This window comes from Gobio gobio (genome assembly GCF_949357685.1).
Source record: "Gobio gobio genome assembly, chromosome: 10".
Classification (NCBI taxonomy): Eukaryota; Metazoa; Chordata; class Actinopteri; order Cypriniformes; family Gobionidae; genus Gobio; species Gobio gobio.
Window position 1 is genome coordinate 9,828,118 of NC_137116.1, and position 12,101 is coordinate 9,840,218.

General features: G+C 40.9%; 1 protein-coding gene across 1 annotated transcript in view; it reads right to left on the reverse strand.

Annotated features, from left to right (window-relative positions):
• Nucleotides 1-12,101, reverse strand: part of rab35b (RAB35, member RAS oncogene family b) — a 761,740-nt gene that overhangs the window by 78,008 nt on the left and 671,631 nt on the right. The gene's annotated exons all lie outside the window — the stretch shown is intronic.

Genomic DNA, 12,101 nt, shown 5'->3' on the forward strand with positions numbered 1-12,101 from the left:
CTTCACGGAGCTCTCTATACTTCTAGCGCTGTGCCAATACATTTGAATGGCTTGATACACAACAGCTCCACTTTACAGGGGTTTGCAGCAAGTTTTGGTAAACAGTACAGCATAGTGTGCATTGAATATTACGTCAACCATACAGGATCGTTTTATAATGGAGAGTGATGGAGATGCAACAATGTTAACATTAATGTTAATGTTTTTTATTGTATTTAGCCCTCAGGTATTCCTTACTAATTCACACTTATACTCATTGGTGGTCAAATGTGTCCATACACCTTAGCTATTTTTCAATTGAAAAACAGCTCCTTTAATTTGGAATCAATTTTTGGGAATGATCCAAAACAAATCAGCATTATGGATTATACAGTTCTGTACATTATAAAGTGTACAGGAAACATCGTCCTTTCCAAATAAACATGCTTCCTATAGTTGCTGAGATTGAACAGTGCTTGTTTTAGAACAAATTGAAATTGTCCGATTTTTGAGCCGTTCGTTACTATTGTATACATCGTCATGTTATAATAATCACATTTATTTAGTTTTATTGACCACTATATTTTCATTTATATTTGTCTGAGAGGGGCACTTTTGATTCATTTTGAAAAAGGGCAGGGGCTCGAGCACCCAAAGCCCCCCCCCCCCCCCCCCCCCTCTGCACGTGCCTGACTAAGAGTCCTCTATAAACAGGTCAAATAGTTTAACTGTTTTGCCATCCTGAGAGATATTAACATTCAGGGGCGCCGCTAAGGGGGGGAAAGTTAGGACATTTCTGAGGGCCCACACACTTTTGGGGCCCCCAGAGATCGGTTTTATTAGTAGTAACAGTACTAGTAGTAATGTATTATAAATGTATAATCTACCAAAGAGTTACAAATATAAAAAAATGATGGCATTTCTGGCAAAATCCAGCAAAATGCTCCACTCATGAACCGCTCACGCTCACTATGATCACTCATATCCCACTCCGACATGACATTTCTGTGCTATAATTGTTGCAGCCATTAAGGTATTTATTTTTATATTTATGTTTAAATATTATGATTTAATTTTTTATGTCTATCTACACTCACCTAAAGGATTATTAGGAACACTATACTAATACTGTGTTTGACCCCCTTTCGCCTTCAGAACTGCCTTAATTCTACGTGGCATTGATTCAACAAGGTGCTGAAAGCATTCTTTAGAAATGTTGGCCCATATTGATAGGATAGCATCTTGCAGTTGATGGAGATTTGGGGGATGCACATCCAGGGCACGAAGCTCCCGTTCCACCACATCCCAAATATGCTCTATTGGGTTGAGATCTGGTGACTGTGGGGGCCATTTTAGTCCAGTGAACTCATTGTCATGTTTAAGAAACCAATTTGAAATGATTGGAGCTTTGTGACATGGTGCATTATCCTGCTGGAAGTAGCCATCAGAGGATGGGCACATGGTGGTCATAAAGGGATGGACATGGTCAGAAACAATGCTCAGGTAGGCCGTGGCATTTAAACGATGCCCAATTGGCTCTAAGGGGCCTAAAGTGTGCCAAGAAAACATCCCCCACACCATTACACCACCACCACCAGCCTGCACAGTGGTAACAAGACATGATGGATCCATGTTCTCATTCTGTTTACGCCAAATTCTGACTCTACCATCTCAATGTCTCAACAGAAATCGAGACTCATCAGACCAGGCCAATTTTGGTGAGCTTGTGCAAATTGTAGCCTCTTTTTCCTATTTGTAGTGGAGATGAGTGGTACCCGGTGGGGTCTTCTGCTGTTGTAGCCCATCCGCCTCAAGGTTGTGCGTGTTGTGGCTTCACAAATGCTGCATACCTCGGTTGTAACGAGTGGTTATTTCAGTCAAAGTTGCTCTTCTATCAGCTTGAATCAGTCGGCCCATTCTCCTCTGACCTCTAGCATCAACAAGGCATTTTCGCCCACAGGACTGCCGCATACTGGATGTTTTTCCCTTTTCACACCATTCTTTGTAAACCCTAGAAATGATTGTGCGTGAAAATCCCAGTAACTGAGCAGATTGTGAAATACTCAGTCCGGCCCGTCTGGCACCAACAACCATACCCCGCTCAAAATTGCTTAAATCACCTTTCTTTCCCATTCCAACATTCAGTTTGGAGTTCAGGAGATTGTCTTGACCAGGACCACAGCCCTAAATGCATTGAAGCAACTGCCATGATTGGTTGATTAGATAATTGCATTAATGAGAAATTGAACAGGTGTTCCTAATAATCCTTTAGGTGAGTGTATGTTGTCAATCTGTCTATCTATGTCGATTATGAGTGAGAAAGGACACATCATAAGATGCATGGAGTGGGTCAGACATGAATGTGACCACTTCATTAAGTTTTGTTTCGTATAAATTGTATGATTCAGCGGTTTGAATCGACAAATTTCAGCAGTTTGGCGGTTTGACACGCGATCTGAATCATCATTCGGCTCAGTGATTCATAACGCTTCGAAGCTTCATGATGCTTTGTTTTGAAATCGTCATCACTATGTAAGTCGTTATTTAGGGTTTTTTGCGCACAAAAACTATTGTCGCCGATTCATAAAGTTATTTTAGAACCACTGTAGTGAGATGGACTTTTTAACGATGTCTTTATTACCTTTTAAGGGTCTTGAGAGTGAACGGTGCCATTGAGCCAATGGAGGACTTTCAGAGCCATCAGATTTTAACTAAAATATCTTAATTTCTGTTCCGAAGATGAACGGAGGTCTGACGGGTGTCGAACGACATGAGGGTGAGTAATTAATGACAGAATTTTCATTTTTGGGTGAACTAACCCTTTAATAGTAAGATTACTCAAGTAGTTCCATTTAATTAACAGTGTTACGTATATTATGTTCTGCAAACTATTATTCTCAACATTGTCATTTTCAGCTATGGCGACTTAAAAAAAATGTACAATCGGTTTCCACGTTTTCTTCAAGTAAAGTGAACGCAATTTTAGTAGTTCAACTAGCATTGCATAGCCTGGATGCCAGCCGAACTTAGCCCCGCCCACAACATTTTTACTCGGGCAGTTCGGTCTGGACTTGATCGGTAGAGAAGTAATTATGCCCGAACAGAAACTGTTCGGGCCAATGAAATTGTCAGGGCGGGCTTTAGACAATGATGGACAGATGATCAACAGTAACGTAATCATCTACGTCATCAAAGGCGCTTGGGTTGAGTTTGTTCTAATCTTAAATGGAGAACTTGTTCGTATATGCATTCCCCTTTACTATTTCTCTCAGAAATGATGATCGTGTTGTTGGTAAGTTTACTCTGTGTATCCTTTTTTTTACAACACCGGCAAAGATCGTTTACACTCATATTTTTCTTCTAACGTTAGGCTACTTATTTCAGCGTGCGTGCAGGTACAGGGTTGCCAAGTTTTTACAACAAACCCCGCCCAATTGCTAACGTTACTCAAAACTAGACAAAAACAAGCCCAATAGCTTTCCAGGGGGGGTTCTCCGGGAAAAAAGGCATTTGGGGGGTAAATATGTGTTATTTTGGCAGGGCTGGCAGCTAAAAATCGCATTCCTGGGTCTGTATATCACATAATTGGGGTCGCTTCAACCCGCGGACATGGCAACACATTGCAGTTGAGTTCTGTTGACATTTGATAACTAACGTTAGGCGTCGCTCCGTTGCTCTGATTGGTTGTAGGTCTATCCAATTGAGGTCTTTCCTGGTTCGGTTGAAACACGCCACATAATCACAGCCCAACGGAGCAGTATCAGACTCATATTCTGACTAGAATTGAGGATGACGACGTCAGGCTAAGCATTGCATGCACTTAACAGTCAATTTAGTAAGCCTAATTGCATCAAGTTGTTCTTACTTAAACTATTTAAGTTGTGTCAACTTTTGACCTGAGGAAGGGTACTCCCAGAATGCATTGCGGCATGAATAAATTAATTGCTTCGTTTTACTATTTTTGGTTTATTTTACTACACTGGGAAAGATTACTCTGTGGGGTTGTAATAGTAACAAAAAAAATCTATATTTTCAATAAATAAATCTATGTTTGGTACTTCACTTAATATTTTGAGCAACTTAATTAATATAATATTGTAGTAAACACATGTTTTTTTACAATTACATGGTGTGTGTATTATCTTGAGTAATGTTTACAAGCTTTTTAGATGTGTGCCTTTTCGAGATACTTTGTAAGTAAAATTTATTTAAAAGACTAAACAATTGGATTTAGTTTTTGCAAAAACACAAATGTTCATGACAGGCGCCATTTTGTTGGGTGACAGGACTGAATTTGCATTACTGGCAACCCAACGACACTAAAAAATGTAATAATGACATTAAATATGAACTGTTTAATGGTTTGATGCTTATAGACAGATGCAATGATAAAGCTAAATGTTTGTATTCTTGATAAATGCTTAAATTTGCCTTGAATTACATGACTTGGCTAACGATTTCTCTGACTGGCGCTAAAACAAAATTGTTAAATAAAGTTATTTTTGTATGTTTTTGCACATAAAGCGTGTTCTCATTGCTTCATAAAATGAAGGTTGAACCACTGGAGTCATATGGACTATTTTAACATTGTCTTTCCTACCTTTAGGGCCTTGAAAGTGTTAATTAACGGTCAGAGAGCTCTTGGATTTCATCTGAAATATCTTGTGTCTGAAGATGAACGAAGGTTTGGAACGACATGAGGGCAAGGAATTTTCATTTTTGGGTGAACTAACCCTTTAAATTGGTGTTCACTTTTCTCAGTGATATTTTTTTATCAGCTGATGTAATAATTATTTTAATTTCATGTTTTAACATTGTTCAAAACACATTTTTAATTAGATGACTGAATTACTGTTCTCAGTGGAGACCAATGGCCATTGAAAAAACTGTTATGCAAATTAGAAATACTACTGTTGCTATACCCTCTTATAGTACATAAAGGTTTTTTTTGTTGTTTTTTGTTTTTTTTTACACTTTAAGTCAGCTTTATATAAAGGTAAAAAAATAAGTACTGTGTTTTGCAGTGTTGCATTGCAATTTTAAAGTGAATAAATGTTTTGTATTGAGATGCTGGTTTACTGTTTCATGGTACTTAAAAAAAAAAAAAAAATCAGAAAATAATTTAATTGATAAAATACATTTAAAAAATAAAAGTAGCTTGGAAAAAAAGTAACTTAAGCCCAATCCCAATTCTATTTTATACCCCTTCGCCTTCCCCTACACCTACCCGTTCCCTTGCCGCTTGAAACAGAGTGCAAAGGCGTGGGGGTGAAAATATTCCCCTAAGAAATGGGACACCACTACTATACTACCATTACACGTCATCATATCCTGTTTCTTTTATTAGTGTCCTGTGACATTTAACCAGTATGAACAACAATGAAGTGCGTTGGCTATATCTAACAGAAATCAGGCACGAGCACCTTTAACAAATTACTCACTCTCAACAGAGTTTTGCGCTGTATTTGGACTTAATAAAATGGTGCTTGTTTTCAGTTCAAAAACGTATATGAGCCTGAGTTTCCTAAGGTGATACAGAATGATACAGAACATACAAGACTAGTGAAGCCGCTTTTCCATCGGGCAAAACTGTTCTCTTTGTTTATTAACCGCTCCATTACATGCTGATTCGAGCATGTAATCTTCGCTTGAAGGTCTATCTGGCCCTTTCCCTTACCCCCACCACTCCAGCCAAAAGAGAATCCAGACACCCCTACCCCTTCACGTGAATGCGCAAAACAGAGGGGTACTAGGGGAAAGGGAAGGGGTAAGGGGTAGAAATGGGATTGGGCCTTCACTGTAAAAAATTTGAAGGTTGTACAAAAAAAAAATCCCATTTCCCCTAGCTTTTTTTTTTGACTCCCCTTTTGTAAATAACAGTTATACGAACTGAAAATAAGTTTGTGACATAAAAAATGTTTAGTTGAGTCAACTTGACATTATTTGTTTTCTGGAGATATGCAACTATTCTGTATCAAATATTTTGTAGTTGAGCCAATTCAAGAAATGTTGTCCAATGGAAACAGAAGTAAATTTTTTTTATTGAAAATCATTACCATTTTGGCGATGAGTGTTTCCTTTGGTTGGACAGTTAGCCTCTTGGTGTGAGTGTGTGGCCTTTGCAACAGTTTTGAGCAAAACACATAATTTGTTGCTAAGAAAGAAACCAAGATGATTAAGTTTTCAGCCTCATAAACTCTAATAAATCAATAATCTTAATTCTGACCAATATTTTACAACATTATTTTACCAGCAAAACTTTGTTGCAGCAGATCAGACATTCTGAATTTAAAATGCATTACGGGAAGAAAAAAAAAAGTATTTCGCCACACACAGACATCAAGAATCAGCATATGAATCTCAACAATGGTGACATGCTTCATGCTGCAATGCATGCTGGGAGCCAAAATTATTAAAATTATTAAAAATATTTAAATAAAATATTAATATAAAAATGATGGCTCCCACTATGCATTGTGGCATGAAACATGTCACCATTGTTGAGATTCATATGCCTATTCTTGATGTCTGTGTTTTTGTCTTAAAAAAAGTTCCCGCAACGTATTTAAAAATCTTTGTTAAACACTGTTACAAAAACCACAAACTCACATAAAACACCAAGAGTCAAACTGCCCAACTAAAGGAAACGCTCATCACCAAAATGGAGACCAAACATTTTCAATAAAAAAAATTCTACATCTGAACCTATTCTGTTTCCAATAGACACAAATTGTTGAATTGGCTCAACTACAAAAGATTTGTTACAGAATAGTTGCATCTCTCCAGAAAACAAATAATGTCAAGTTGAGTCAACAAAAAAATTAGTTTGTGTCACAGACAACTTATTTTCAGTTCATATAACTGTTATTTACAAAAGTTAGAAAAAAGTTACAAAAGTTTTTATTTAGAAAAAGCTAGGGGAAATTAGTACTAAGATTTTTTGTTGTTGTTGTACAAGATTTTTACAGTGTGGATTTTTGCTGAACCAACAAAACAAAGTCAGTCATTTCAATTTTTTTCAAGTTGTGTTTTTTACAGTGTTAATGTGTGGCTTACAAGAAGACATTTGTAAATATTACTTAAAAGATTATGTTGGATTAATTTAAAACTAGAATTTTCTAAATTGATAAAATTGAGTTGCGATTACTTGAAGGGATAGTTCACCCAAAAACGAAAATTTGATGTTTTTCTGCTTACTCCTAAGGCATCCAAGATGTAGGTGTCTTCGTTTCTTCAGTAGAACACAAATTAAGATTTTTAACTCCAACCGTTGCTGTGTGTCACTCATATAATGCTTGTCAATGGAGACTAATTCTATTAGAGTAAAAAAAAACATGGACAGACAACTTCAAATTAAACCCCGTGGCTCGTGACGACACATTGATGTCTTAAGACACGAAACGATCGGTTTCTGGGAGAAATCGAACGGTATTTATGCAAATATATCACCTCATATCAGACGAACGCTTTAGCTCTCCAGACTGCCATCACTTCCCGTAGGTGAGGTCAAAATTCCAGCCGGGTCATAGATATGTATTCGTAGATTCCTCATTCGAGCGATCCACGCCATGATCCACGCAGGCACTAATGAGGTATCTATGTATATATCTATGACCCGGCCGCTATTTTGACCTCACCTACGGGAAGTGATGGCAGTCTGGAGAGCTGAAGCGTTCATCTGATATGCGGCGATATATTTGCACAAATACCGTTCGATTTCTCTCAGAAACCGATCGTTTCGTGTCTTAAGACATCAATGTGTCGTCACGAGCCACGGGGTTTAATTTGAAGTTGTCTGTCCATGTTTTTTTTTACTCTAATAGAATTAGTCTCCATTTATAAGCATTATATGAGTGACACACAGCAACGGTTGGAGTTAAAAATCTTCATTTGTGTTCTACTGAAGAAACGAAGACACCTACATCTTGGATGCCTTAGGGGTAAGCAGGAAAACATCACATTTTTGTTTTTGGGTGAACTATCCCTTTAAAAGTTACTGTCCACCTCTGGCTGGATCCCTGTTTCAGGAACTAAAACTATAGAAATGAATAAGGACATGGATTATAGAAGGCGACATCTGTTGAATCTTGATTTCAGGTTTAAACAGTTTACTATTGGTCAGATTCAAAAAGCTCTAAAATTATTGGATGTAAATAAGTTGACTGGTCCCGATCAATTAGAACCACCATTTTTAAAACTAGCAGCAGATTTTATTGCCACCCCGTTGACATATACCATCCATCCATTATCTTCTGCTTATCCGGGGCTGGGTCGCGGGGGCAACAGTCTAAGCAGAGACGCCCAGACTTCCCTCTCCCTAGCCACTTCCTCCAGTTACTCCAGGGGAACCCCGAGGCTTTCCCAGGCCAGCCGGGAAACATTATCCCTCCAGCGTGTCCTAGGTCTTCCCCGGGGCCTCCTCCCGGTGGGACGTGCCTGGAACACCTCCCTCGGAAGGCGTCCAGGAGGCATCCGATATAGATGCCCGAGCCACCTCAGCTGGCTCCTCTCCATGTGGAGGAGCAACGGCTCTACTCTGAGCTCCTCCCGAGTGACTGAGCTTCTCACCCTATCTCTAAGGGAGCGCCCAGCCACCCTGTGGAGAAAGCTCATTTTGGACGCCTGTATCCGGGATCTTGTCCTTTCGGTCATGACCCACAGCTCTTGACCATAGGTGAGAGTAGGAATGTAGATCGACAGGTAAATCGAGAGCTTCGCCTTACAGCTCAGCTCCTTCTTCACCACGACAGACCGGTACATCGACCGCATTACTGCAGAAGCTGCACCGATCCGTCTGTCAATCTCCTGTTCCATCGTTCCCTCACTCGTGAACAAGACCCTGAGATACCTGAACTCCTCCACCTGAGGCAGGAACTCTCCACCAACCTGAAGTGGGCAATCCACCCTTTTCCGACTGAGAACTATGGGCTCGGACTTGGAGGTGCTAATTCTCATCCCAGCCGCTTCACACTCCGCCACAAACCGTCCCAGTGTAATCACGACGAAATCGCATGGTCCACAAACCGGACACTCTCCGGCCCTTGGCTGCGCCTAGAAATTCTGTCCATAAAAGTTATGAACAGAACCGGTGACAAAGGGCAGCCCTGCTGGAGTCCAACATGCACCGGAAACAGGTCTGACTTACTGCCGGCAATGCAAACCAAGCTCCTGCTCCGGTCGTACAGGGATTGAACAGTCCTAAGCAGGGGACCCCATACTCACAGAGCACCCTCCACAGGATGCCACGAGGAACACGGTCAAATGCCTTCTCTAAATCCACAAAACACATGTGGACTGATTGGGCAAACTCCCATGAACCCTCCAGCACCCTGGAAAGGGTATAGAGCTGGTCCAGTGTTCCACGACCGGGACGAAAACCACACTGTTCCTCCTGAATCCGAGGTTCCACTATCGGTCGAATTCTCCTCTCCAGTATCCTGGCATAGACTTTCCCGGGGAGGCTAAGAAGTGTGATTCCCCCTGTTGTTGGAACACACTCTACGGTCCCCCTTCTTGAAAAGAGGGACCACCATCCTCTCCTTGAACTGTCACCTTATCGTGGTGGAGGGGTTTGAGTACCCGAATGATCCTGGGAACTATGTTGCCTGGGGCTATATGTCCCTGGTAGGGTCTCCCAAGGCAAACAGGTCCTTGGTGACGGGCCAGACTAAGAACATTTCACAAACCCTCTATGAGCACAGTTAAAACAAGGGCTGTGATGTCGCCCGGAATGGCGCAGCCGGGGCCCCACCCTGGAGCCAGGCCCGGGGTAGGGCCCGGCCAGGCTTAGCCCGAAGGAGCGACATGGGGCCGCCCTCCTGTGGGCTCACCACCTGCAGGAGGGATCGTAAGGGGTTGGGGCTTAGTGGATTGGGCGACAGTCGAAGGCGAGGCCCCCGACGACCCGATCTCTGGACCGTTGACATATACAGTATGTTTAATCTTTTGTTGTGTATAAATGAAATTCAAAAAAAATTTCAATCTGCTTTTGTTATTCCATTATTAAAAGGAGATGTATACATGTATACCCTTTCAGTTCTATCTGTACAAACTGAATTAGTAAAACAAGCTGATTGGAGTGATTGAAGCACTTTACAAAATGAGTTGAAGATGCAGACTTTAGTGTCAATGTAGCACTTTTAAAGAGTTAAAGTAAAAATGTTTTTACATGTGTATTGATATTGCTATGTTTTGTAATTGTAATATTGCGAGAACTTCTGTGGCTGCTCATCTTGGCCAGGTCACTTCTGAAAAAGAGCTTTTTAATCTCAGAAAGTTTTTACCTGGTTAAATTAAGGACAATAACATGATTGACAGCTGTGCATGCGAATCAGCGGGAGTGTGGGCGGGGCCTTGATGCCAAGGCTTGGCCAGGCTCGCTCATGGTTGGAGGGGCGTGGTTAAGGATATTCAACTCAAGCTGTCAAACTGACATCATTAGAGAGGGAGCGCCATTCCAATGGAAGCACATTTTCAGATTTTTATTGAAGATTGCATGACAAATACAATTTTTTTTCTGTGCATTAAATTGCACAAATGAATTGTTCACGACAAGACTAGTAATGTGTGCTAACAAATTAAAGGGTCAATTTTTGATTTCATGAGGACTTTAAAGGTACAGAACAGGGCTGTTGGATTTACCAGTTTATACATCGATCAGGCATTACATTATGACCGCCTAATATTGTGTTGGTCCCCCTTTTGCCTTGACCCACCGAGGCATGGACTCCACTAGACGCCTGAAGGTGTGCTGTGGTATCTGGCACCAAGATGTTAGGAGCAGATCCTTTAATTCCTGTAAGTTGTGAGGTGGAGCCTCCATGGATCGGGCTTGTTTGTTCAGCACATCCCACAGATGCTCGATTGGATTGAGATCTGGGGAATTTGGAGGCCAAGTCAACACCTCAAACTCGTTGTTGTGCTCCTCAAACCATTCCTGAACCATGTTTGCTTTGGGGCAGGCGCATTATCTGCTGAAAGAGCCACAGCCACCAGGGAATACCACCAAAGGATCACAGCCTCCGCCGCCATGCCTTCTTCCCATAGTGCATCCTGGTGCCATGTGTTCCCCAGGTAAGCTTAATAGATACTGACCACTGCAGACCGGGAACACCCTACAAGAGCTGCAGTTTTGGAGATGCTCTGACCCAGTCGTCTAGCCATCACAATTTGGCCCTTGTCAAACTCTCTCAAATCCTTACTGTTGCCCATTTTTCCTGCTTCTAAAGGCCGCAACATACTCCGCAAGAACAGAGAAAAAAAGTTCTCGCTCCCAGGGCTGCCCTGGTTCGGGAGTTCTCGCAGCTTGTTCTCGACACATCGTCTGAGCAGAACTTTTTTCTTGTGGGTGTCCGAGAACTATTGTGTGATTGGTCAGAATTTTAAAGTGAGCGGGGTTAATGCGGAGAAAAGGAGATATTTTCGGCACCTGCTTTTCTCGTGAAGTATGGAATGTCCTGGCCAGAACAAACTTTGTTCTTGTTCTTGCCACCTCGAGAAAACGGACACATTTCTTTGTTCTTGCAGAGTATGTTCCAAGCTTAACAAATCGACTTTGAGGACAAAATGTTCACTTGCTGTCTAATATATACCACCCACTAACAGGTGCTGTGATGAAGAGATCATCAGTGTTATTCATGTCACCTGTCAGTGCTCATAATGTTGTGCCTGATCTGTCAGTGTATGTGTTGTGTTGTAATATGTTTACATTTTTACTCTATTTTTACAGGATTCTGGCAACCAGCTGACAGTTCCCCCCCCCCCAGTAAAAAAAACAGTTTTGTACCTTTATCGGAGAATGAGGGGTCTGGTTTATTAAACTGGTTAATTATTCAATAAACCACTGACTTGTTATTTGTCCTAGTCATTATAATTGTTTAGTATATAGTGGTATAGTATAAAGTGGTTTGCTCTGAGTTTATGGCTGCTGAACAGAAAGTGTGTTGTGTGTAGAAAATATTATGATGTCAAATGCTATTGAACACCCACCACTTCAGTCTGCTCTTATTGGCCTATACTTGATTGCATTTGTGCCTGTTTTGTTTCATTTGAATTTAGAGCACTTGTCAGATTTTATGATATACACACAAATTTAGCTCATATTTACTTTTTAAAGCTTTTCC